This window comes from Mesoplodon mirus (genome assembly GCF_964341445.2).
Source record: "Mesoplodon mirus genome assembly, chromosome: 20".
Lineage (NCBI taxonomy): Eukaryota > Metazoa > Chordata > Mammalia > Artiodactyla > Ziphiidae > Mesoplodon > Mesoplodon mirus.
The window spans coordinates 40685769-40711089 of record NC_138996.1 but is presented as its reverse complement, the minus strand read 5'-3'; the positions used below and the strand labels follow the sequence as shown (position 1 = coordinate 40711089).

General features: G+C 38.3%; 1 protein-coding gene across 7 annotated transcripts in view; it reads right to left on the bottom strand.

The window, feature by feature from the left end:
- The window catches only part of TENM3 (teneurin transmembrane protein 3), a 330131-nt gene that overhangs the window by 188291 nt on the left and 116519 nt on the right, over positions 1–25321 (bottom strand). For 4 of the 7 annotated variants that reach the window (XM_082608816.1, XM_082608817.1, XM_082608818.1 and 1 more), the window contains exon 2: positions 1930–2167. The gene's annotated coding sequence lies outside the window, so the exon portion shown is untranslated. Of the gene's footprint in view, positions 1–1929; positions 2168–25321 lie in introns of those variants that run through there. The other 3 variants (XM_082608813.1, XM_082608814.1, XM_082608815.1) reach the window with 1 other exon arrangement.

Genomic DNA, 25321 nt, shown 5'->3' with positions numbered 1-25321 from the left:
ATCTTTCCCCCGAATTATTCCAAATACCTGCTCTATAAGACATGGCTTCAAGGAATACCAGCTTTCCTATCACTGGTTTTTGAGGCTTTTGTACTAACTACCACATCCCTTAAATTAAACACATTTCTGATGACCTAACTTGGCATATTTCATAAATATCTGTCAAAACAATTATTGTCAACTACAACGCAATTATCCATATTCAATTTGATGACTCAACTGGAAAATTACTTTTTTCCTAATAAGTTTTTTTCCAAATGACAATAGTGCATCAGTGTTGATTGTTCAGTGTGTGCTAATTAATGACATTGAGTAAATTTAGCTCTGTGCTAAGAAAAAAATCTGTGTACATGATTCTTTGTCTTTAAGTGAAAAAACCTGCTGTTTGCCTACTTCTCCTGCACTTCCGAATTTTTCCCAGAAGAGTGTTCAATATTACAAAATAAATAATAAAACCCAACTACTCTGGGCTGACACTGTAGATGAAAAGACAAGGATTCTTTGGAAACTTCTTTTTAGGTCAAGAGTAAAAGAAAAGACAGAAATACGTTATTGTTGACAACTAACTGTCAGGACATCCTGCTTGCTCGTCCTCAGGGCAGAATTGGTTTAGATCATGCAATTAATGGCAAAAAAAAAAAAAAAAAAAGCAATTTATTCATCATGAGACCCGTTTCTTCATCCAGAAGCTAATTTAAATGCTGACTTTAGCCAGGGATCTAGAGGGCAGGGCACCCTCCCAGGAGGTCCAGAGCCCTCTGGTTTCTGGCTTTATATGGTGATGAGTCTTTTTCTCTGAACCTACTGGAACCTTAGGGCAGGAAAGAAATAAATACCAGTAGGAGTGTTAGAGGAACACTGCTGCAAAGCTGCCAACAGGAGACCCATGAGTTAGGACACCACACTCTTTGCTTGTGTGATACGTGATACAAAGGGGATGCTGACTGTTGAGGTCCTGGCCAAAGGAAGAAGGTAAGATTTTCTGTACCCGGAGATATTTAAAAATGAAATGAATTAGCTCAAAATAGCTCTTACTGATCTACACTCTCATGTGAGCAGGTTGCTAACTGTGGCCTGAGATGTGCTAGAAGTCATTAAGAACCTCACTGAAACACCAGTATGTGTCAGAGAAAGAGCACTGATCTGGCGAAGCTTCTGGAAGTGAAGGGGTCCACAGGCCATGCTGAGAGCGGACCATGCTGTAGAAATGGGGCAAAATGATTTTGTACAGTTACAGATTCTCAGCTGCATGATGAAGACCAGAGGATGGAAAATTCAGGAATCATAAGGAAGAATTTTCTAATAGAATTGTCTAAAAATGAATGGAAATAATGATGAAGGAACCTTAAAGGTCCCTCATCTCCCTCATGCTGCAAAAAACTAAAACACCCTTAACAGATGGTCCTCTGACTTGTGCTGAAGCATCATCAGTGGGGGTCCACTACGATTTTAGGATGTGATGGACAAAACGGAGTCTGTGAAAAGCAGGGATGTCTGGAACCAAGTAGATGCTCAATATAATCACTGAATCATGGGACTGAGAATCACATTTACACCTCCATCCCTTTCTCTACATGCCTGATCATCTGTAGATAAGAAAAAAATGGTAGCAAAGGAAAGTTTCACTGAAGCCATTTATTCTCATCTCTTGTAGGCTACAAAATGTGTGACAAGGACAGGAAAGGTCATTGGTGCAGCAACTAGAAGAGGACCAGTCATCTGGGGCTGTTTCTAGAGAAGACAAAACAGAGAGTGTATAAGGATGGCAAATCTCTCTTGGTGAGGAAAGGGTCGGACTAGTTTATCTTTCCATTTCAGATATTTAAAAAATACGGTTTGCTGACTGTTGTCAAACATGCATTCTCCCAGCAGGTACATTGTGTGGTCCTAACAATCAAATACTTCGAAAGTCTCAACTTCAAGGCTTACCTGCTTTCCAGTGGTACATTACTGCCAAGGACCCAGCTGTCCTGCAGCTGGACGGACTCGGGTGTGGTTTGCAGCTCGGCGGGCAAAGCAGCCGGCGGGGCCGGACTCTGGTTCCTTCTATTGGTCAGGGAGTTTCTATTGAGAGAAGTGATGGATGGATGGTGCTGCGCAGAGTGCTGCTTGTGGGAAGGTGGCAGAGGCTGCAGGGTGGACTGGCCTTGGTTGTTTGCAGGTTGCTCTGAAAAAAGAAATGGAAACATTATATTTATGGTATGTGCACATACACATCTATACACACTACCAATTTCTTGGGGATCCACTGTAGATGAATTAGCATTAGAAACTGCATGTAGGGCTTCCCTGGTGGCGCAGTGGTTGAAGGTCTGCCTGCCGATGCAGGGGACGCGGGTTCGTGCCCCGGGCCGGGAAGATCCCACGTGCCGCGGAGCGGCTGGGCCCGTGAGCCATGGCCGCTGAGCCTGCGCGTCCGGAGCCTGTGCTCCGCAACGGGAGAGGCCACAGCAGTGAGAGGCCCGTGTACCGCAAAACAACAACAACAAGAAAACTGCATGTAAATCCATAACCTAAGACATTTGCACATTGTTCCATCAAGCGGTGTTCAGTGACATTCTCTAAGAGCAAGCTGACCCTTGATGCACGAAGTCCTAATCAATAACCACAGATGGTAAAGTTGCTCTTGGTTTTAATTTGTTTCAGATTTTTTTCATCTGGTTTTATTAACACCTACAGAAAATAGCATCTGACAGCTCCCCTAATGTGCCTTTAGATTTCAGCTTTTTTAAACAAACCAACCCTGAAATTAAATGGGTAATTTCTGTAGAACACAAAGGTTTTGGAAATGCTTATAATCCCTATAATTATTTAATGGAGTTTTTTAAAGCTTTATTTAACTGCAATAAATTATTACAAGCTAGTTGCTAAACAGCAGTAGACTACTCTGGCGCATTTCAAATAAGGCAGATCTGCACTATGATCTACCAATAGATGCTAAGTATTCTTTAGCAGAAGGTCACTGTGTGAAGCAGATGTTGTTTCATGGATATTTAACAGACTGAATCACAGCTGATTACAACGTCAGAAGGCTCATATACTTAATGACTGTTACATCCATTAGAACACATGCAGAACACATTTTCCAATTTCACAGTATGCAGTAGAACTACATTTTGGTGTGAGTCATAAGTGATCAGAGCAACTCATGCCACTATGTCAGTGGTACAAATATTTTGTTCTAAACCAGAATCATAAAGGATCCAGCAACTTCAGAATATAAACACAACAGTGGGTTGTAACCAGGAAAAAATTCTCTAAAGCTAATAAGTCATAAGTTAAAATACGCAAATGAATGGAACATTTGAGACCCACTTCTCATTCTCATTACCTAGCTTTGGACATGCTAGAATGCACAAATACTACATTTTAGCCAACAGACAGATGACCCTTAATTTAATGTTAAACTTATTATGGTTCCGCACACATAAGATGTTAATTTTTGACTAACTTCAGTTCAAAGTGCAATATAATTTTAAAGTGATGCATTAAATCATGCTGTTAATATAAATGCACATATTAAAAGAGAACAGGAAACACAGGGACTATCTTTCATCTACCATGTGAACTCCAGCAGTGATTGTTAACACAGTCTAACCTTGTAATCCTGGTTGCATGAAATGGATACATGATATGTAAGAGTTTGAATACATAGTATCAAACCTCTTTACAGGGACAACAATTAAAATTACTCCACCCACAGGGTATAATATTAGTAACACCATGTTTCCAGGGGTCTCTAATAATCCGTATCATATCATTTAACAACTAATAATTTCTTACTCTTGAAATGAGGGACAGAGATCACACCTAAATCTATGAAACAGAGTTGCTTCCTTGTACAGTCACTATTCTTGAAGATTCCCATTCTGAAAACTATAGATATCTTACTTGGTCCATTGTTTTGGTGCTCATGAAAAATTACAGAAGTCTAATTCTCAGTTAAAGTGAAATTAGCCTTTGGAGACATGGCAGGGTTAAAATAGCACATACAGTTTTAATCGTGTGAGAATAAAAGAAACAAACAGTTTAAAATTCATGTAAGATTTATTATTCAGGTATCATTTAACTACTTAGCTTTGCTGTTCTTAGCATCAGTGCATATGATTAGAATCTCTATAGATGTCTTTAAGGAACATTTCAAGAAGCTGTTTATAAGATGACATATAATAAGGTACAGTTACGGACTTCCCTGGTGGCGCAGTGGTTAAGAATCTGCCTGCCAATGCAGGGGACACGGGTTTGATCGCTGGTCGGGGAAGATCCCACATGCCACGGAGCAACTAAGCCCATGCACCACAACAACTGAGCCTGTGCTCTAGAGCCCGTGAGCCACAACTACTGAGTCTGTGTGCTGCAACAAGAGAAGCCACTGCAATGAGAAGCCCGCACACCACAACAAAGAGTAGCCCCCACTCTCCGCAACTAGAGAGAAAGCCCACGCACAGCAACGAAGACCCAACACAGCCAAAAAATGAATGAATAAATAAATACTAAAATTACTTAAAAAAAAATAAAGCTACAGTTACGAGGGCCTAGACAAGGTCGGCCTCATAACAAAGAGAGAAAGAAGAGAAACATTTCAAAAGGAAAAGTATTAAGACTGTGCCTAGAAAGAAGCAGGTGACTCCATGTTTTTAAGTACAGCTCCATGAAAGAATGGTTTTATATTATAGATAGGTTACATAGAATAAAGGATATATCAGATATTATACTGTGTCGAGGTAAGGGCACCACAGTTACTTCCTAACTCTGTCAGTCATCATGATAGTGAGCCTCTGTTTCTTTAACTGTAACGTGGCAAATACTGCTTGCCAAAAAGTTTGTTTGGGTTTTTCATAGCATCTTACGAAAACCCGAACGAACTTTTTGGACAATCCAATACCACTGTCCCGTCCAGGTATTAGTGCAAATCTAATGAAATGAAATGCACTCACTCATTCATTTATTCACACACTTCGTCATTCATCCCACAGGCATTTATCAAGCTTCTATGTTCTAAGGATCTGCTAAGTCAGTAACAGGTGAAAGCATTGTGTAAATGATACAGCATTATAAATATTAAGATTGTTATAAATATTAAGATTGTTACTGAAACATTAAAAGATTTAAGGTCTGTTATCATCATATATTTCATTATGTTGAATTTAAGATTCTTATTCTTTTTTAGTTTTTTTTAAAAATTTATTTTTTATTGAAGTATTGTTGAGTTACAATGTTGTGTTAGTTTCTGGAAGATTCTTATTCTTAAATCAAAATATAAATCATGGGTTAAACCCTTCCATTTAAGGTTTTGAAACTAATTAGTTTCTGCTGTTGCTTTCTCTGGATTCACTCATTCATTCTGCAAGTATTCATTAGGAACTTACAATATGTAAGACATCATGTAAACATCCTTCCTTTTTCCAGTTGTCTGAGGTTATTTCAGCACACCGTGTTCTGTCTGCTGGGACCTCTTTTGATTTGACTACCTAATTAGGAGGCCTACCAATAAAACAAGTCCAGATAATGAAAGCTAGGTTCAATCTAAAATTTGATGGAACAGAATAAGTGCAGAGTCTGAGTGACATGGGGTGGATGGCCAAATTTAAATTCTGGCCATCACAAACAGAAGCAAAATCCCAGGATTCGGCTGGAGGTCAATGCTAGTTCTAGAGATTCTGGCTTACAGGACGTGAGAAGTAGCTGGTGTATGTATTTCTTTTTACCGACTTATTCAAGATAGATTACTTTTGGGCTTCCCTGGTGGCGCAGTGGTTGAGAGTCCGCCTGCCAATGCAGGGGACACGGGTTCGTGCCCCGGTCCGGGAAGATCCCACATGCCACGGAGTGCCTGGGCCCGTGAGCCATGGCCGCTGAGCCTGCACGTCCGGAGCCTGTGCTCCGCAACGGGAGAGGCCACAACAGTGAGAGTCCCACATACCGAAAAAAAAAAAAAAAAAAGAAAAGATAGATTACTTTTATAAAGTATAACAAGATAAAATAAAATTGAACATAGTCAGAGAGGAAGATAGAATAAAAGAAAACAAAGCGGGAAAGATAAAGCCAGATATGAGGTGAGTGGACAAAATGCCTGCTGTATACAGTTCTACACATTTTTAGAGAAGGGTACAAATCTGGCTCTAAATTACCTTGTTGCAAAGAAGGAAGCATGATCAGTTACATGATTTGAAGTGTTTTTAAGATCAAAAAGTTTGCTTAAGAAAAGCACTGAGAATAGAGAGAACATTCTCTCTTCACCTCATAGGAAGACAGATGAATATCCAGGGAAGTTTTATGACCAAGGTTCAAAGTGGGCACAAGGAAACAGAGAACAGGGTTTGGACTTGGAGACCAGCACTTAGAATCTAATATAGGTGGGCAGATCCATGCAAGGACAGCCAAAACATCAACTGTAGCCTTTGCTTTAAGCTAATCCACTGATACAGGCTTTGCATAGGCTTGAGAAAAAGTTTCAGATGAGACCTCACAGAGTCACCAAGTTCAGTGCTCCTGAAACATAGCTCTGAATGTCATTTTATTCCTGGAAAACTCCAAAGGCGTTTTGCCTATAAAACATAAAGTGAACTCTAAAGGTGAATGTGATACTTGTTCAAGGTATCTTTGCAAACGTTATCCCCATGAATCTCTTGATGCATCCCTGTTCTAGTCAAGCTTGCTGTACCCACTATATCTCCACCACAGCTTTCCACTTCTGTATAGTGGCTTCTCTTTGAAAGACATGTTCCTCCAACTTTCTATATCCAAACCCTGTGTATTTCAAGCTCTAAGAATGAGGACTTCTGTTTTCTTCAAGTAGAAATCAGTTATTTCTCCTGAGTCTTCTTAGAGTCTTTTATCTTTCTTCTCTTTTTCTTTTTTAAAATAAATGTATTTATCTTATTTTATTTATTTTTGCCTGTGTTGGGTCTTTTTTGCTGTGTGCAGGCTTTCTCTAGTTGCAGCGAGCGGGGGCTACTCTTCGTTGCGGTGTGCAGGCTTCTCACTGCGGTGGATTCTCTTGTTGTAGAGCATGGGCTCTAGGCACGCGGGATTCAGTACTTGTGGTTCGCGGGTTCGGTAGTTGTGGCGCACAGGCTTAGTTGCTCTGCGGCGTGTGGGATATTCCCGGACCGGGGCTCGAACCCAAGTCCCTGCATCGGCAGACAGATTCTCAACCACTGCGCCACCAGGGAAGTTCCTTTTATCTTTCTTTTCCATGGCTCTTTTCACTTTTCCCTCTGTATTATGCCACTTTTATAGGTTTCATGTGCCCTGTTAGACTCTCTGTGGAGAGTCACCTTGGAACCCCTAAGGACCACAGGATGATAGATACTCAGTAAATATCTGCTGAATGAATGACTATTGGTGAAGAAGTCAATGAAGGGAGAGCTGAAGTAAACAGTGGGGCCTGCTCATATTGCCTTTTCTTTTACTGAAATATAGTTGATTTACAATGTTGTGTTAGTTTCAGGTGTACAGCAAAGTGGTCCAGTTACACATGTGTATTGCCTTTAATTCTAAGGTAATTTGCAAACATGTCTTATTTCCCCAACTAAATTCTTAGATCCTGAAAGGCAGGGACTCTAACTTAAAGCTCTTTGGATTTTCCAGTACCTTCACTAAGCCTTGTGCTTCAAAGACTCCTAAAAATATGCTGAATGATTGGTGATATTTATGAAATAACAGGACCTTGGGAGGGGGGTGTCATCTCATCCAGGCAGGTACCATGTAACTCACTACAGAAACTGGTTTTTCAGAATATTTCTTTTGAATCATGGCAGATGTTCCAATATTTAAAATCTACCTTTTAAGATGTGTGAATAATGGAGAAATTACCTAAAATATATAAGATATAAATATATAAGATATGAAACAATACATAAAATATGTATTATAATTTGCCAAGTAGAGTACGTTTTCCTTGTATTTTAAAGCTTATGATTAAAAATCCTCCAAATTAGATATCTTAGAAAAGATGTAGGTTATTTTTTCCAAGTGGTCTTCCCTACGTTTTTTAAAAAAAGTTCAATTCTTGGCACTATGCTTACTAGAAATTATACACTGTACCCAACTAGTGCTGTTTCTTTCAGCCTATCTTTCTTTGTTCAAGTGCCTACTGCTCATATAACGTTCATGACAGCCTGACAGTTGCTTGTTTTTATTTGATAAACTGGACACAAATGATAGCAGATATCTGTTCAAATTCACATTATATTAATAAACATCAGATAGACTAGGCTTCGCTCACTGTGCTCAGCTCTTTGCCACCAAAGAAGTTAGCTCTTTGACAGAACATTGAAGGCCATCCCATTAAACCTATCAGCTGGGGGTCAGCCTGGATCATAACATACACAGTAAGGTGTGCCGCCTACTAGACCACAAAAAAGCTATTTGACAATGCAGTAGATTCCAGTTTAATCAAATTATAAAACCCAATTCCAAGCAAATGAAGGCATATTCACTGAGCTCCACAGGGGGAAGAAAATAAACTTTTGACCACTTTCCTGGATAGCAACTCTGCTGTATGAACCAGTGAGGTGGAGGGGCCATAGAGACAAATGACAATAAACAAGGGAGAGTTATTTTTCATGGGGTGTTTTCTTGAATAAGTTACATATCTCTCTGAGCTTCATTTATTTTATAGCGCTTATTTAAAGGAATCTAAAAAATACAGAGCCTGACATACAGTAAGTGCTAAAGGCAACTTATTAAGCTGGAAGAAATAGCCAGCTTCAGGGCAGAACATCATGAGGGAAAACAAAGTAACTCAAGAGCCTTGTCCACAAGTAAGGACACACTATCCAGTATCTCTGAAGAGGAAACGTTTTTCCTTTAACAGGCAACCAAGCAAGAATCGGAAATATCACAGGCATCAAAAATAAACTACTGTCTTGGCAGAGAAGAGGGAATCTGATCTCTTAGTCATGAAGTTCAGCGGGTCTCTTTTTCCCATCTCCTATAACCACAGAATCATGACAAGAATTTGAAAAAAAAAAAGGAACATCTTTTTTTTTTTTTTTTTTTTAAACCTAACTGGGCATATTTGCTGGTTTGAATTTTTTTTTTTTTTTTTAATTAAAAGCCACTACAGGCAGCTTCCAGACAGCTAGGTGCAATTCAGTCCAGCTCTCTCTGATTCACAGCCTTGGGCTGAGGTCTTCGGGGGCCAGAGTGGAAATGGACTTTCAAACAGGAAAGTGGGGAGAGAAAATAATAGCTGCTGGGAGATACAAATACCTTTGTGTGGGTGTATGTCCACATGTCCACATGTGCCCTTTAAGGCTTTGGCGGGCTGGCTACAAGTGTCCCCAGGGAAGAAACACTCTATTTTGGAAGGGAGATAGAAGGCTAGGGGCTGACAGCTGTGCTGCTTTAAGATATCTGTTTGCAGTTTGAGTGGTGTCTGCTAACAAAAGACAAATGGGTGATGGAAGATAGAGGGCTGGAGAGAGGGAGGGGGAGGGAGGGGGAAGGAGGGAGCAGGAGATGAAGGACAGGGGATGAGGCTGGGGGAAGGGAAGAGAACCACGGAAGAACAGAAGCGTTTTTAGCTTGACTGAACTACTAGAGAACCAGAGAAGCATTCTTCTTCCTGTGGCTTGAGAACTCCTGGATACCAAAGACAGGGAGTTGAATGTATGAATAAACTCTGGTTCTGGCCCCCCCCAGGCATTTACAAGATACACAGACAGCGTTGAACTAGACAAACATTTAGAAGGAGCCACACAGGTTTACTGGGGATTAGCAATGGTGGGGTTAAAGCCTTTGTTTCTCTACCACCAAATTCATTCATTCTCACTTTACTTCCTGGCTGTATCTTTACCTTCTCCCACCTGTCTCAAGCAAAACTGAAGTATTCTGCAAAACTGATTTCTTTCGTAAAACAGGTCACCAAAACAAAACCTGTAAAATACTTTGCTGTTGTATATTTTATTACCATATTATTTTTTTTTTTACTGAAGTACAGTTGATTTACAATATTTCATTAGTTTCAGGTGTACAGCATAGTGATTCAGGTTTGTTTTTTTTCTTTTTTTCAGATTCTATTCCATTATAGTTTTTTACAAGATATTGGGTATAACTTCCTGTGCTATACAGTAAATTCTTGTTGCTTATCTATTTTATGTGTAGTAGTTTGTATCTGTGAATCCCATACTTCTAATTTGTCCCTCCCTCCCTCTCCCCTTTGGCAGCCATAAGTTTGTTTCCTATGCCTGTGAGTCTGTTTCTATTTTGTATATAGATTTATTTGTATTATGGTTTAGACTCCAATATAAGTGACACCATAGAGTATTTGTCCTTCTTTGTCTAACTTATTTCACTAAGCATAATATTTTCTAGGTCCATCCACGTTACTGCAAATGGCAATATTTCATTCTTTTTGAAGGCTTAGTAATATTCCATTGTAGATACATACAACATCTTCTTAAGCCAATCGTCTGTCAATGGGCACTTAGGTTGTTTCCATGTCTTGGCTATTGTAAACAGTGCTTCTAGTGACCAGAGCTTGGAGTGGATGCTCCAAGTATACAAGGACCAAATCATAGTTAGCTTTTGCATTTGAAAATCCCAATGTAATTCTTACATTTAGCTTAATCTTTTGTTCCATTATCAACCAACTCAGTGGCCTTACAGAAGTTGCTTTTCCTTGATTTTCTAATTGTAAATTTTTCTACTGGTAAAAATGGTAAACACCTTCCTCATCTGGCTACATTTCAGGAGCTATTAGGAAAGGCACATTATAAATACAAGTATTTTATGACACTGAAAATAGTACATTACATTAAAAATATCTCCTTTGCTCAGAACATCTCATATATATTGCAGACATTTAGTTGACATTATATCCCTATGGAGAAAAAAATTAAGTAGCAAGAATTTTCCTCATAAATGGGAAAAACTTGAGTTAAGAAAATATGTGTACTTAAGTCATACCACAACTCAGTGGAGCCCAAATTGAACGAAAACATTTACATATTCAAGGTGCTTTCTTCTCCTCTCCTTTCTCACCCCCATCCTCCACACCATAATAAAAAGATAAGAAATAGTATAATGGAAATTAGAGAAGAGAGACCTCACCTCACTCAGAAAATCACTTTCACATAAACTTGCTCCTCTGGTTCATTGTTTTATCTAGCGATTCTCACACAAGCTAGGTATTTGAAAGGGAATTGTCCATTTACATACCTCTGCAAGCCTTTGGTTAAAATATGGCACTGTGTAAAAACTGTCACCACAGTTTATCTGTCACTTAAACATTTCTGACAGTTTCACACAAATCAAATGAAAATTTAAAATGTGCTTTAAAAACCGTAAAATACTATATACATAAACAGCACTGTTCTCATCACCTTCATCATCAGACTACTGATTGTAAGGCTATTTATACAGATATTTGAATATGAAAAATCTTGAAGATAAACAAGAAGATGTAAAAGGAAGATTTGTACTGGCCAGAAGGCATTATTTAATCAGCACACATGAACTGATTTACTGTACTTACTGAGTTAGTGAGAATTTGGTTCAGTTTCTTTAGGGTCATTCCTTGAAATGAGGATTAGAAGAAATCATCAAGGTCTGAGTCTTTTCAACCTTTGCATTCTTTTTTCTTTGAGAGTCCACTGCATTTTCTGTTTCAAGCAGTATGGCAACCTAGATTAGCTGTCAACTCCCTTGCTATGAAATATCCAGAACTGCTGGGTAAAATATAATAAATACCTTTTGGATGAATTCACTTAGTGTATCTATTGTCTAACATTTGCCAGGCTCTGTTCCAGGCATTGAGGATACAGCAGTGAACAGAACAGCCAACAATCTTCGCCACCAGTGGAACGTGAACTTTAGATTAATGTAACTGAATTAGAAAGAAAGGATGGGCCAGAAACAGAGGGGAGAGAAAAACTGTTGAGTACACGTGAGCCAACACTGTAGCTTCCCCGGGGAGACCTGCCAGTCTCTGTAACATTTCAATGTACAAGCAAGAGTCAAGAATTCATGCCTCAGCTGTTCCTGAGACCCTACATACAGCCTGGACACTTAAAGTGCTACACCCTCAGCCTAACAGTAGACTTAAAAAACCTCCTCATTGCAGAGAGACAATAAGGAGTCTTGCTGTGCTGTCTTGAACCTGGATGGGGAAGAAAACAACTCGTAAAAATTTCAGCCGGTAGCCTGGGCTTCTCTGGAGTCAGAGTATGAAGTTGAAACTTTTACTATCAATATAGTTCTGGGACCCCCAAGCCAAGAAATTAATATTAAAAGTGGTACTCATCAGCAACACTACCCGCCTCTCCCCAAGGACCCAGAAGAAGCAAATGCAAAACTTGTTTAGAAGAGCATGCTCTCAAATCAAGTCACAAAGGATTTCCACAGATAAAACCCTACTTTCAATGAATTTACAGTCTAAAATTGTAAAACTTAAGAGAAAACATCTACCTTGAGTCAAAATCTACAGACAAAACAAAAAGCAAAAACATATCTCCCTGAACTTCAGATAATATGACCATAAGATAAAACAATAAGTATGTTTAGAATGATTACAGATTTAAAAGAAATTAGGAACATGAGAATAAGAGGCCATGAGAAAAGAAGGAGCGGTTACAGAAAAAGGTAGAATGAGTATGCAGACACTGAAGTTAGAAACTTACTGGGTGGTTCAAACAATACATTAAATACAACTGTAGAGAGTACCAGTGAGTTGGAAAAGAGATCTGGGAAAATCACTCAGATGGCATGAGAAAGACCAAGACTGCTTAAATATGAAAGAGCAATTCAAAGACAAAAAAAGAATGAAAGAAAGCTCAATATACATTCAGTGAGAGTTCCAGAAGGCAAGAATAGGGTTTTCTTTGGAGCTATTTAAACAGCTTTCTACAAAGTTCCTAATACCACACAAATGGCTGTCAAGTTATAGAGAACGTAAATTTATTCATCTCTTTTTCATGTCATATGAATTATCTCTGCTATTCTCTTTTTTGTTACTGTCAAGCACCCTAACCTACTTTAGTGGGTGGAAGCAAATGGAAATGGATATCTTCTGCTTGTTAAAGTAGTTCCTCTTTCAATATATTTAACGCCAATAATGCCACAGACACATTATCCTCTACAGAATTCTTAGTTTTCCATAACCATTTTTTTTTTTTACAGAATCATACATAAAACTTACATATGCATAGAAAAATGGATCTAAATACCTTCTGAATGTCTCAGTATGTGTTTCAGGATAGTCTTCTACCCATTAAAAAAATATTTTACCTGAGAGAGTAAGCAAAAAAGGGAAAATCTGTCCCAATCTTGACAAGGAAGAACTGCTGACATACAATCAATAGACGCTTTTCCCTCCTCTCTGATTTCCTAATGGACATTTGATTTTAGTGCAATTAAATTTTACTGACTTGAAATGGAGTATATGGTATGATATAAATAAAGCACATTTTGGAATACGGATAAGAATAGGCTGGAAGGCAATTAAAAGCTATTACTATGTGATAAGTGGCTTATAAAGAATAAGAAAAGCGAATTGAATATTCCAAATAATGCAGAATTTGTTATGCTTTTCAGATAATGTATTCTTTATCACAAAGAAAATGTCTGGTATAGAAGGAAAAGTACTAGAAAAGGAAACAGGAGACGTAGGGCTGAGTACTTGCTTTATCTGACTAAACATAACCACATATAAACCAACTAACTTCTGAGCCTCAGTTTTTCTCCTCAAAGAATGGTGCTGGTGGCGGGGAGGATGGGTCATGCAGTGAATTCTACAGTTTTTAGCTTTATTTCAGGCACTATACAATATTTTCTTGAAACATATTAGTGTATGTTATAAATATTAAAAACTTAAGGTAATTAAAAAACCTCATCATAGTATCTTAAGTTATACACGTAAAACATTTAAGGGACATATAGTAAAAAAAATTACTTCACTCCAAATGTAAACATGAAAACTCTACCATATTAATTCTTATCATAAATACTCTACCTGTATTATCTTATGTTATAAATACTGAAAATAAATTTTTTGTTTTCTAAATAAAACACTCTGTTACCTTATGTTGTAACTAGTAACATCTTAAGGTACATATAATAAAAAATCATTTTATACCAAATTTCAATTTACTTCAGATTTCAATTGTTAAAACTGCTTGTGAAAACAGCTATGTAAAAAGCCAGAATAGAACTTTCAAACTTAAAACTGACCTGTTTTTAAAAAGTTATGATGACAATTATAATACATTTTAAAAATTATAGCTAATTAATCAATTATAGGAAAAAGATTCAGCCTACTTTACCTGAACCTTTTTCTAATTTTAATTTTTTTTTTTTTTTTTTTTTTTTTTGCGGTACGCGGGCCTCTCACTGTTGTGGCCTCTCCCGTTGTGGAGCACAGGCTCCGGATGCGCAGGCTCAGCGGCCATGGCTCACAGGCCCAGCCGCTCGGTGGCATGTGGGATCTTCCCGGACCGGGGCACGAACCCGTGTCCCCTGCATCGGCAGGCGGACTCTCAACCACTGTGCCACCAGGGAAGCCCTAATTTTTTTTGTTTTGTTTTGTTTTGTTTTGTTTTTTTGCGGTACGCGGGCCTCTCACTGTTGTGGCCTCTCCCATTGCGGAGCACAGGCTCCGGACGCTCAGGCTCAGCGGCCATGGCTCACGGGCCCAGCTGCTCCGCGGCATGTGGGATCTTCCCGGACCGGGGCACGAACCCGTGTCCCCTGCATTGGCAGGCGGACTCTCAACCACTGCGCCACCAGGGAAGCCCGGAAGCCCTAATTTTTATTTTTAAAAATATTTCCGGAACTATAGGAAAACTAAGTGACTAGAGAATACACAGGAAGTACCCAGCAACCCTGCTGATCTGGTTCCCCTCCCCCCTGCCAAATATTAATTTTGCCATTGATCTTTTTCCTTAGCATGTTATTTGATATCATATTTGTTATCTGGCAGTTTATTGAGTCCATATTGTCTGTCGATGTCTTACATAGAAATAGAATCAAATTTTTAGTTTCCTTCCAATCATATTATGGCCTCTAAGCAGAGATGTGTGTTATCACAAACATTAAACATTACCTAGAGGCAACATGGACTGAATGGAACCCACTGAATCCTTCCCATTCTTGGCATTTGCCAATGAGGGTGATCTGTTAAGTGGAAACCATGCTATGATGTTCTTTGATTAAAAAGGAAATAGAGTCATAGTTTAAGCTGACATATGCATACTTGTTGAATTCCCTTCTCTATCATTATTACTCTGGGGATAATATGTGTGTGTGTGTGTGTCTGTGTGTGCGTGTATGCATAACACTAAAAGCCTCTTCCCAATAAATATTTTTCTGCTGCTTTAATGACTGAGCACCAATGGAGAGCAGGATGGTACAGTGAAAAGAATACTAAATCTGGGAGATATTATGAAAACCAGTATCAAAATGAGATCATGCATAGGAAAGTGTTCCATAAACTGCAAAGTGAGGCTCTGTTATTGTTTGGGAGATCAACGATATGTATTTTCTGAGGCTTTGTTGCACCCTTTAAAATAGTAAGCATGGGGGCTTCCCTGGTGGCGCAGTGGTTGAGAGTCCGCTTGCCGATGCAGGGGACACGGGTTCGTGCCCCGGTCTGGGAAGATCCCACATGCCGCGGAGCGGCTGGGCCCCTGAGCCATGGCTGCTGAGCCTGCGCGTCCGGAGCCTGTGCTCCGCAACAGGAGAGGCCACAGCAGTGAGAGGCCCGCGTACCGAAAAAAAAAAAAGATTGTAAGCATGATTTGTTCAGGCTGGAAGCCTGTGTCTTTCTATAGGATGCTAATTGCCTCTAGAAGCCTTCCTCTCAAAATAGAGGTTCAAAAAGAAGCTGGTGACTGAGATACCCTCTCACAGATCTTCTGATCTTTTATTTCATGAGTCTACAGATTTTTTAATGCCAGTTGATTAAAATTTTCCATAGAAGAGGTAAATAAGCATTAGATTTACGGCAGAGAAGAATAAGAAACACCTGGACTATTAGTCTGCTCGTGCTGCCATACCGGAATACTGCACATGGGGGGACCTTAGCAACAGGAATTGACTTTCTCAGGGTTCTAGAGGCTAGAAGTCCCAGATCGAGGTCCAGCAGAGTCATTTTCCCGGGAGGGTTCTCTTCCTGACTCGCAGGAAGAGGACCCTCCTGTGTCCTCACAGGGCTGGAGAGAGCTCTCCAGTGGCTCTTCTTATCTGAACACTAATCCTATCAGATCAAGCCTCACCCTTACCATCTCATTTAACCTTAATTACTTCGTTAGAGGGCCTATCTCCAAATACAGTTATGGGGGGGGCTTAGGGTTAGGGAAATATGAATTTGGGGGTAGGGGAGGACACGAACATTCAGTCCCTAACACCTGGGTTCAAGCTCCCTGTCTGAAATTTAGTGCAACTCTGAGCAAATCAATTTCATGTTCCAAATTCTCTGATTCCTCATGTGTAAAATGGAAGTAAAGTGTGGGGATTAGAAGAGATAATGTATATTAAAGGATTTTTATAAACTGTGATGTGCTATTTTGATGTAAGGTCTTAATTTCCAGACTTTACCCATTTATTCAAATAAAGCAATAAAATTTTTTTATCCTTTTTTTTTTAGGCCAGAGAAGATGTTTATGTGTGAGTATGCCCATAAAATAATTTCCTTCTACAGGGATGTCTTTAAAAACATTCTCTTCTCATTTCTAAATTTATAAAGGCAAATATACACCTAATTATTTTTCTATAGTCTCTTAATATCATTCAATTAGAGTGCTTTCTTAGCATAACATATCACTAGCATAAAAGATGGAAAGAAACGCACATTATTAGAGAAATAATTCCCTGTATTTGCAGGGCGGCTGGCTAAAATGTATTTCGATCCTGTAGACTGAACTCATACTTTAAGTACTGAATTGTATTCTTTGCATTTAAAGAAACACACTAGGAATTGATGTTCCCACGGAAACATGTGAAAATGTAAAGATGAATGAAACAACTTTATGTTTTATGGCATTTACTTTGAAAATCTGATTAAGATAGATGTCTTTAGCTCATAATTCTTCAATGTCACATAGTCATAGTTCCCATCAGCAAGATGTTTTAAAGGCTTTCGATTAATATTGCATGCCAGAACTGAAATTACATCCTTTGTCGTTTAGTTCTTAATGGTGCAAGTGATATCTATCAAGTAGTGTTATATGAAGCGTGTGTGATTTTTATTGCAGGCTGTTTTCACAAATCTTTTTCAGGTTTCACAAAGACTGCTTGGGGTTTACAACAAATATGTCCTTCTGTTGAAAATCATACTGATTCCTAAAAGTGAGGTGAAACTTGGATTATTAGAATTTACTTATCGATAAAAAAGCTACTTGGATCTGCTGTATTGCCATTTGCAAGTAGTCTTGAATATATCTGCTTTTACCCAAATCTTTTAGTAAATCACTGTTATAATATACGTAAAATATGTGTCAAATATGTGTCAAATAGCTCACAAAGCCTTCATCAGTAAGCAAGCACATTATCTGCCTAGTAAGGAAAACACAGTTGGATGGGGCTACAGTATACACTAACTATTGAATGTTGACTGGGATTGTGCTGCAAAAGTATATGTTTTATTTTTTAAAATATAATTACTAATTTATTTTTAAAGAGGAATCTAGGGTCCTGAAAAATAATTTCAAAATTTCTGAAACTCAGGCACATCAAAGACAACTCAATTTCATTTATTAAACACCCAGACTCATGAAAGAATCTTACTTATATATAGATTAGAAAGATACAGGTAAAGAAAAATTCTTATACTGATATTCTATATATACATATATACATATTGTTTGTTTGTTTTTGTTTGAACACAAGCCAACGTATTTTGATCCTGTGGCTCTACCATTAACACATTCTACTCCTTCAGTCTTGGTTCCCTTTACCTATAAAATTAAGGGGCAGATTATGATTTCTAAGGTCTTTTTTCCAGTTTAAAGAAAATTCTAAAATCCTATAGTGTTTAAGTGTGTGTGTGTGTGTGTGTGTGTACATATATACACACACAGTTTAAAGCTTTGGTTGCTAAAGTCTCAAATGCTGTTATGCCTTGTCACGTTGAGTTTCACAAAATACAGATCTTCTCAAGATAAAACAAGTGATCAAAAACATTACAAAGGACAACAGCAGGGGGCTTATTCTGGGATGTGTCTCCCTTGGGCAGTATCTACATAGTTGATGTAAGAGAAATCTGGCTACATCTCTCCTGAGTGAGCTGTGGTCTTTAGGGACCTCACGGACATGGCTTTTGCCAACTCTATGTCTATTATAAAGGAGAATAAAAATATTAACATTAAGATCGACATTCTTGTTCAGCAGTGCACAGCACATTCACCTTGTTTGGATAACTGCACATTTAAATTACAGTCTCCTTACCTGGTTCTAGACATTAGGGATTAATGCAGATATAGAAAAGGGTTTTCGCAATTGTACTTCCCCACATGGCAGATGACTGCACTTCTCATTTATTCTATAAGGAAGAGCTTGCCTTTTCTACTATGTTTACTTGAATTTTTTCTACTGTATGTGGTTGACTGAAGGAATGGCAATAGTTCACTTTAAAAACATTCTCTCCATTAGCTAGGATCGATTTTTTTAAAGCATTCCAACACGTCCATATCCACTCTGTAACAATTCCTTTACGGCTGATACTAAAAAATATTGTGTGCTTAAAAGATAATGCTCTTCACGTTAAAAAATAAATAAAAAAAGAAACTACATATGTTCCCTCTATTTTACGTTTGTTTTTTTTTTTTTTTGCTAGCTATAAGTAAATTAGTTTTACCCAGTAATTCCAGAAAGAAGTTACTAAAAATCTAGCCTCAATGTAAACTTATAGATCCTAAATGCCAAAGAGGGGTTGCAAAATGGAGAGAAAAATGAACAAAGGAAATTTATACTCACTAAAGCTTATTAGACTATTACGCTATGTACTCAATATACAGTATTTAATCTCATAGCCACCTTAAACTGTCAGTATTTATTCATATTTCACAAGCAGGGGGGAAAAGCGTTCTGAGAAACTGAGAACTCCGGCAATGGTCACAGAGTATGACTCCAAAGCTTTTCATACTAATTTACACGGGAATAATTATTTTTGTCAGTTTTGTTTCAGGCATGATGTCAAGAAGAAAATGAAGAGGAAACGTTAGCTTTAAAATAGGTCTGTAGAAACTCGATATTAAATGGAAAAAAAAGCTTGTTTTATTCTGAGTGTGGGGTTGGAGAGCCACCTAGTAAAGACTGGTGTAAAGACCAAAACCCAGCAGCAAAAACAGAAGCATTCTTTTTTAATAAGGAAACTACGCAGCATTTTAAATGGGAAACATAGATGAAAAAATAATTTGGGTGTTATTTTCAGTTTTATAAAGAGTTTAACATTTTTTAGTATGTACGCAGTGTTTTGTCTCCTTTTTAAATTTTCTGAAGCCGGTTTATCCCTTTCATGCTAAGAAACAAAAATATATTAGGTTTAAAAACATCTCTAAAAGAAATGATTAAAAAAATACAAGATCCTAGATCCTATTATTTTTCCTTCCTGTCCTTATACTATAACTTGGGGTGGGCAGGTTATCTTTACAAACTCATAATAGTTGCTAATGTAAGCATACGGTATTTTTTCTAACATTTTTAATGGATTATTAGAGTTATCAAATCAAACAGTACTACAAAGCACAACCCCATAGGCTCATCTTTGATTATCATCACAATTTACTGAAAAATATTTGAGACAGCATTATTAAAAGTTAATGGCCTTCTGGTTTATAAAGAACTGTTATCTCTTTAATTTCTTCCTTTGATCATATACTGCCATGTTTCTATTTTTGTGAGGGTATCAAAATAGGGTCAAACAATTTCACATATTATATTCAAAACAAAATAGTATCTGCTTCCCATTATAACTTCTTACTTCTTTCCTGTTATCTTAAAATAATGGATAATTTTGATTTTTCACTGAATGCATGATCCAAAAACCGAGTATGAGAACAGAATACAAGTATGGTTTATATTAACATGTTTAATCGGCGTTTTGCGTGTCAATGCGATTACACACTTTCAATACGTAATTTGACTTAAAAAGCACCCACCAAGATCGAGTGAGAAAGACAGATGCAATTAAATGATTATTCAAGCAAAGTAGCAGATATTCTAACAAAGAATACTAATTAACTTTCAAACAACGAGTATTGTGAAATCCAAGTTATACACCGCACATTACTGCACACGTAAAAATGGACAGTGACAGCGGAGCCACTCTTTAAACTCAAAAGTGTACCACCCACAATTAGCAATCAAAGCGGAACCATGAAGTTTAGCCGTAAACATGTGGCCCTGGCGCTGGGTTCAGGCAGGTACGTTGGCTGAAGAGGCTGTGATGTCTGCCATGCCACCCTTCATGTTTGTGGCTCACACAACGAGCAGAATGAAAACACTTTCTGCTTTCAAGGCAAGTCAGAAATACGGAGATTTATAACTGAGCAGATCTAATGGAGCTGTCACAAAGGGAAGTTACACTCACAAGGAAGCACTCACAGCATGATCTAGTGTGTATCCTAATTGGGAAAACAAAAATTCTTTGGGAAGAACCCTGCAAATGTTGTTGGGAGAAGAGACTCACAGTAAAAGAGGAAGCGGAAGAAAAAGAGAGCTGGTGGGGGGGGTTAGTTCTTCAAAGAATTACAGCTGAGGTCACAGATAATGTGGTGCACCAGAAGACAGTGAATTTAGGATGGCACCTTCCTTTAAGTGCTTTATTCCTCTTTCATTTAGAATGGAGAAAAGAGTCAGAACGAGACAAAAGACAGCCAAAGAACCAAACTTCCAAAATAGCATTACACGACATTATTAATAGTGTCGCACGAAAGAGAAGTGACAGCTCTCAAAAGAGTACTCTTGTCTCTACTTACTTTAATTAAAATCCCTAAGCTTTCAAGTGAAGTTGAACCTTTTTTTTTAAAACAGAAAAATATATCCAGGCTGATTAAGATTTGATTTCTGTCCCCTAATGGTCCTCAAGCATCATTAGATCCTGCTTAAAGCAACAGAAACAGCCACAGCAAAAACAAACCTCAACAGCACGCAATTTTCTCAAAAGAACCAAGATTTCATCCTCTGCCTTTTCACAGGTAAATGAGCTCCCAGTGTGCTCCTTCCTTTGCAGCAGGCACCGATTCATTAAATTTGAAATGAGAATTACAACAAAATCATACTAGTATGAATGTTTCAATTAAGTTACTTTATACCGGAGTACCCTAACAATCTTGCTTTAAAATAAACTAATGTGATCTTAAAAGATCAGGGTGAAGTATGATCCATGAAAATGACTCTTGATGGCACATTCTTATTGGGGGAAAAAAGTTTTCAAATCTGTGGATACAACTGAAAAAAATCCATTGGAGCCAATGTAATGTCATTATTCTTATTCCAAAACACCTTGAAGGAAACCTATTTCTTTTTTTTTTAACTTTTTATTTTATATTGGAGTATAGTTGATTAACAATGTTGTGTTAGTTTCAGGTGTACAGAAAAGTGATTCAGTTATACATATACACGTACCTGTTCTTTTTCAAATTCTTGGGATTGACATGTACACACTGCTATATTTAAAGTGGATAACAAACAAGGACCTACTGTATAGCACAGGGAACTCTGCTCAATATTATATATTAACAACCTAAATGTGAAAAGAATTTGAATTTGGAAAACCTGTGTCCTGTCTTCTCAACATTCATTGTTAATCTGCCCAAAACTAGGTTCATCCTTCTCCTTCTATATGCCTTGCTCAGCCCAAATCCTCTTTCTCAACCTTTCCATTCTTCCACTGAAATCACCATTTTCTCCTCGAAAATCTGGTGATAGTTTTGACTCTTAGTTTATACTTAATCATCAAGTTGGTTGTAAGTTCATTCAAACTGTACCTTGGTTTTGTATTTTCCCCTGGATCGCCATTGCATCGCCCCACCTAGACCCTGATTATCACCCTTCCTCTCTACCTCTCAGTTATTCAATAAAAACCCTTGCCTGTTGACTAGGTATAAGCCCTGTGAAAACCTCTGCGCTGACATCTTTGCCTACTGACTCTCCACTACAGTCTCTCCTGCATACAACTGACAGCTTCATTTTCATAAATGTATTCTTTCTTGAACCAAGAATGGTTCGCTGCTGCCAAGTCACAAGTCCACATTTTATTTACCCAGTAATGTTCAAGGACTGTGGAGATACAGAAGGAGAAGATAAGTTTATTGGCCTAAAGGAGTTGATGCATTTTTTCAAGTTGACACACCGGATGCAGCTAGAACACAAATCTCAGGCGAGTGCAACGAACAAACAAATATATTCAAACTGTATGAGGAAACGGAAGAAGGAAACATGTGCTTCGTGCAGGGGTTAGTTTGGAAGGCTTCAAACTAACCCCTTCAAACCAAAGTGTAGGCTAACCTTTAGCTAAACTTGAAGGGAGAAGCAAAGATTTAGGAAAGTCAAGGTGTGGGTCACAAGGAAGCCTGTAGAGATCAGTAGTGACACTGGTTTGGAAAGCAAGTAAGAGAGAGAGTTCTGGATAGACAAAGTGGCGGCAATTGATGGCTTTAAGTCCAAGTGGGAGAATTTGCACTTGATTTGGGAAGCCATGCAGAGGTCCCTTGGAAGGGAGAGAAGAGAGGCCACAGGAAGATTAACCTGGATGCTCTTCCAAGGTACAAGGACCTTGTGGCAGCAACCTGGCTGTGAAGTGATGGCCATCTTCTTACGTCTGGAGCTGAGTAGACTCATTGGTAATGGTCATTCATTCACTCCACACGTATTTATTGAGCGCCTACCAATGCATGAGGTATACATCAATTTAAAAAAATACTGAATTAGGTTTTAGCCATGTTGATAATGGTTTAGAAATGTTTACATGTTAGGATATTTTGGTGAGATATAGATTGTTGAGAAACTGTGAAGATAGTTGAAACTGGAAAAAATAAGCGCTATTATTTACATGCATGATAACCATAGCTATTGATGTTAATACAAAATATATTCCCCAAATTTACATATTCTCTTCCAGATTCACTAAATTTTCTATGTTGTTAACATCATAGATCCACTTGACAATGACTCCACTGCTATTTCTCAAATTAACTCTTACAGTTTCCTATGTAACTTACTGAATGGTTAGAAATTCCCTTTAGATATTCATTCCTTCATTATAGCAATACTCCAGAAGGGGGTCTTCATTTAAACCCTTAGTATGTTTAGAATGGCCTCTTGGGCTGTTATCCTACCCAATTCCAAAGAGTAATGCCCTCCTACTCTTGAGTATACAAACATGCAAAGAGACGAAATATTAGCTGGTAAATAAGAGATGAAATAGCCTCAATTCTGAAAGGTTCACACAAGGCTTTTCTGATAATATAATGCTTGAGTTGTCTCAAGGAACGCAAATTTCAGGCAAAGAAGCCTAAGGGAAACTGGGAAAAATGCAAAAGCGTGGAGGTGAGGTGGAGCGGAATGAAGCAACAGTTCAGATCAGCTAGAGCATAAAGGGTGTGGGTGGATGCTGGGATAGGGCAGGAGGACAGCAAATGAGATCGAAAATGAAGTGGCAAAGATAGGGAGGAAGAAGATTTTGATGGGCTTTGCCTTCTGTACTGACTACAGAAATTTGCATATTGTTGTATTAGCAACAGGGAACTGTTGAATGGTTTTAAGCAAATGAATGACAAGGCCAGAGATGGATGACTGAAGACTATGCTGGCAGCAGCTTGGAGGACAGATGTGGAGTGTGTGTGGCTGAGCGGTAGATGATGAGAGTTAGTACGTATCTGCCGTAAGTATCTGTATTGAGAACATAAACGAAAGCCCCGGAAATGGGGATAAAGATGCAGGGTCAGATTCAAGAGATAATTAAGAGGTAGAATAAATTGATTACCTTTAGCAGCTCATTAAATGAAGGGTAGGGTAAAAGAGAGGGACGTGCATAGAATTTTCAAAATATTTTCAGCTATGTCTTTCATCTTTTAAAATCACTTAAAAATCACAAGGTTTCATCACATTAACCTTGTTCGGCTCTCATCGCGCTAATCATCTGGAAACCGACACAGGACTGGCCTATGTTTCTGTTAAACTGTGGTTATTGAAACATTTCTTTTTACACACCAGTGTCTGGTGGTGCTTGTATTTGCCTCTTCTTTTAAATTGCAAAGTCTGTCCCGGGAACACTCCACAGCACCGAGTGAAACTTAATACACATGTCTTTCTAAAGCAAATTCTTTTCTTTTTTTAAATCCCACATTCAAGGTATTTTTCCACACAAGCTACTCACATTAAAAACACGTGAAGAACCAGAAGGAAAAAGAAACAGATTGGGAGAAAGAATTTGGTATTGACGGGAAACTGAACCTGAATGTTTAAAGCTACGCTCGGGATGTGGTGGGATGGGGAGAAAGCAAAGCGAACCCAAAGCCCTACAGAGTAAATGTAAAATCTACTGAACAAATACCTTGTATAGTGGATTTCCTGAACGCTGTCTGAAACATAAGCCTGAGTGCGCTCTGACTTAATTCTGCTTACGGTAATGCTTCATCACACTCTGAAAGGGAGAGTAATCGAACCCAGCCTAAACTCTTCCAGAGGAAGTTCAACTCTTGGCCAGAAGAGATAAACAGAAGCAAAAGTAAAGAAAATGGCTATTATTCAGCTTAGAACCTTACTCTTTTAACTGTTTACTATTCGTGTTTAGAGATGAGAATTTTAGGAGAGAAAGTTCATGATATTTCTTCCTTTTATATAATGCTCTGTCTAAAAAGGATTTCTTACTTTCTTAAGACAAGTAAATTTATTTTGATTTCCCAATATCAAGAAACATGATACTGGACGCCCCTGGTGGCGCAGTGGTTAGGAATCTGCCAGTCATTGCAGGAGACACGGGTTCGAGCCCTGGTCCGGGAAGATCCCACATGCCGCAGAGCAACTAAGCCCGTGTGCCACAACTACTGAGCCCACGCGCCACAACTACTGAAGCCCGCGCGCCTAAAGTCTGTGCTCCACAACAAGAGAAGCCACCGCAATGAGAAGCCCGCGCACCGCAATGAAGAGTAGCCCCCACTCGCCGCAACTAGAGAAAGCCCGCGCAAGCAACGAAGACCCAACGCAGCCAAAAATAATAAATAAAATTAATAAATTAAAAAAAGAAACATTATACCAAAGCAATGCTTTGAAGAATATTTAAAATAAATGAAAGTGTATATGTATACTTTACATATAAATACTTATGCAAATTAAGAAAATTATAAAGACAGAGATCAGCTTCAAATTACAGCGT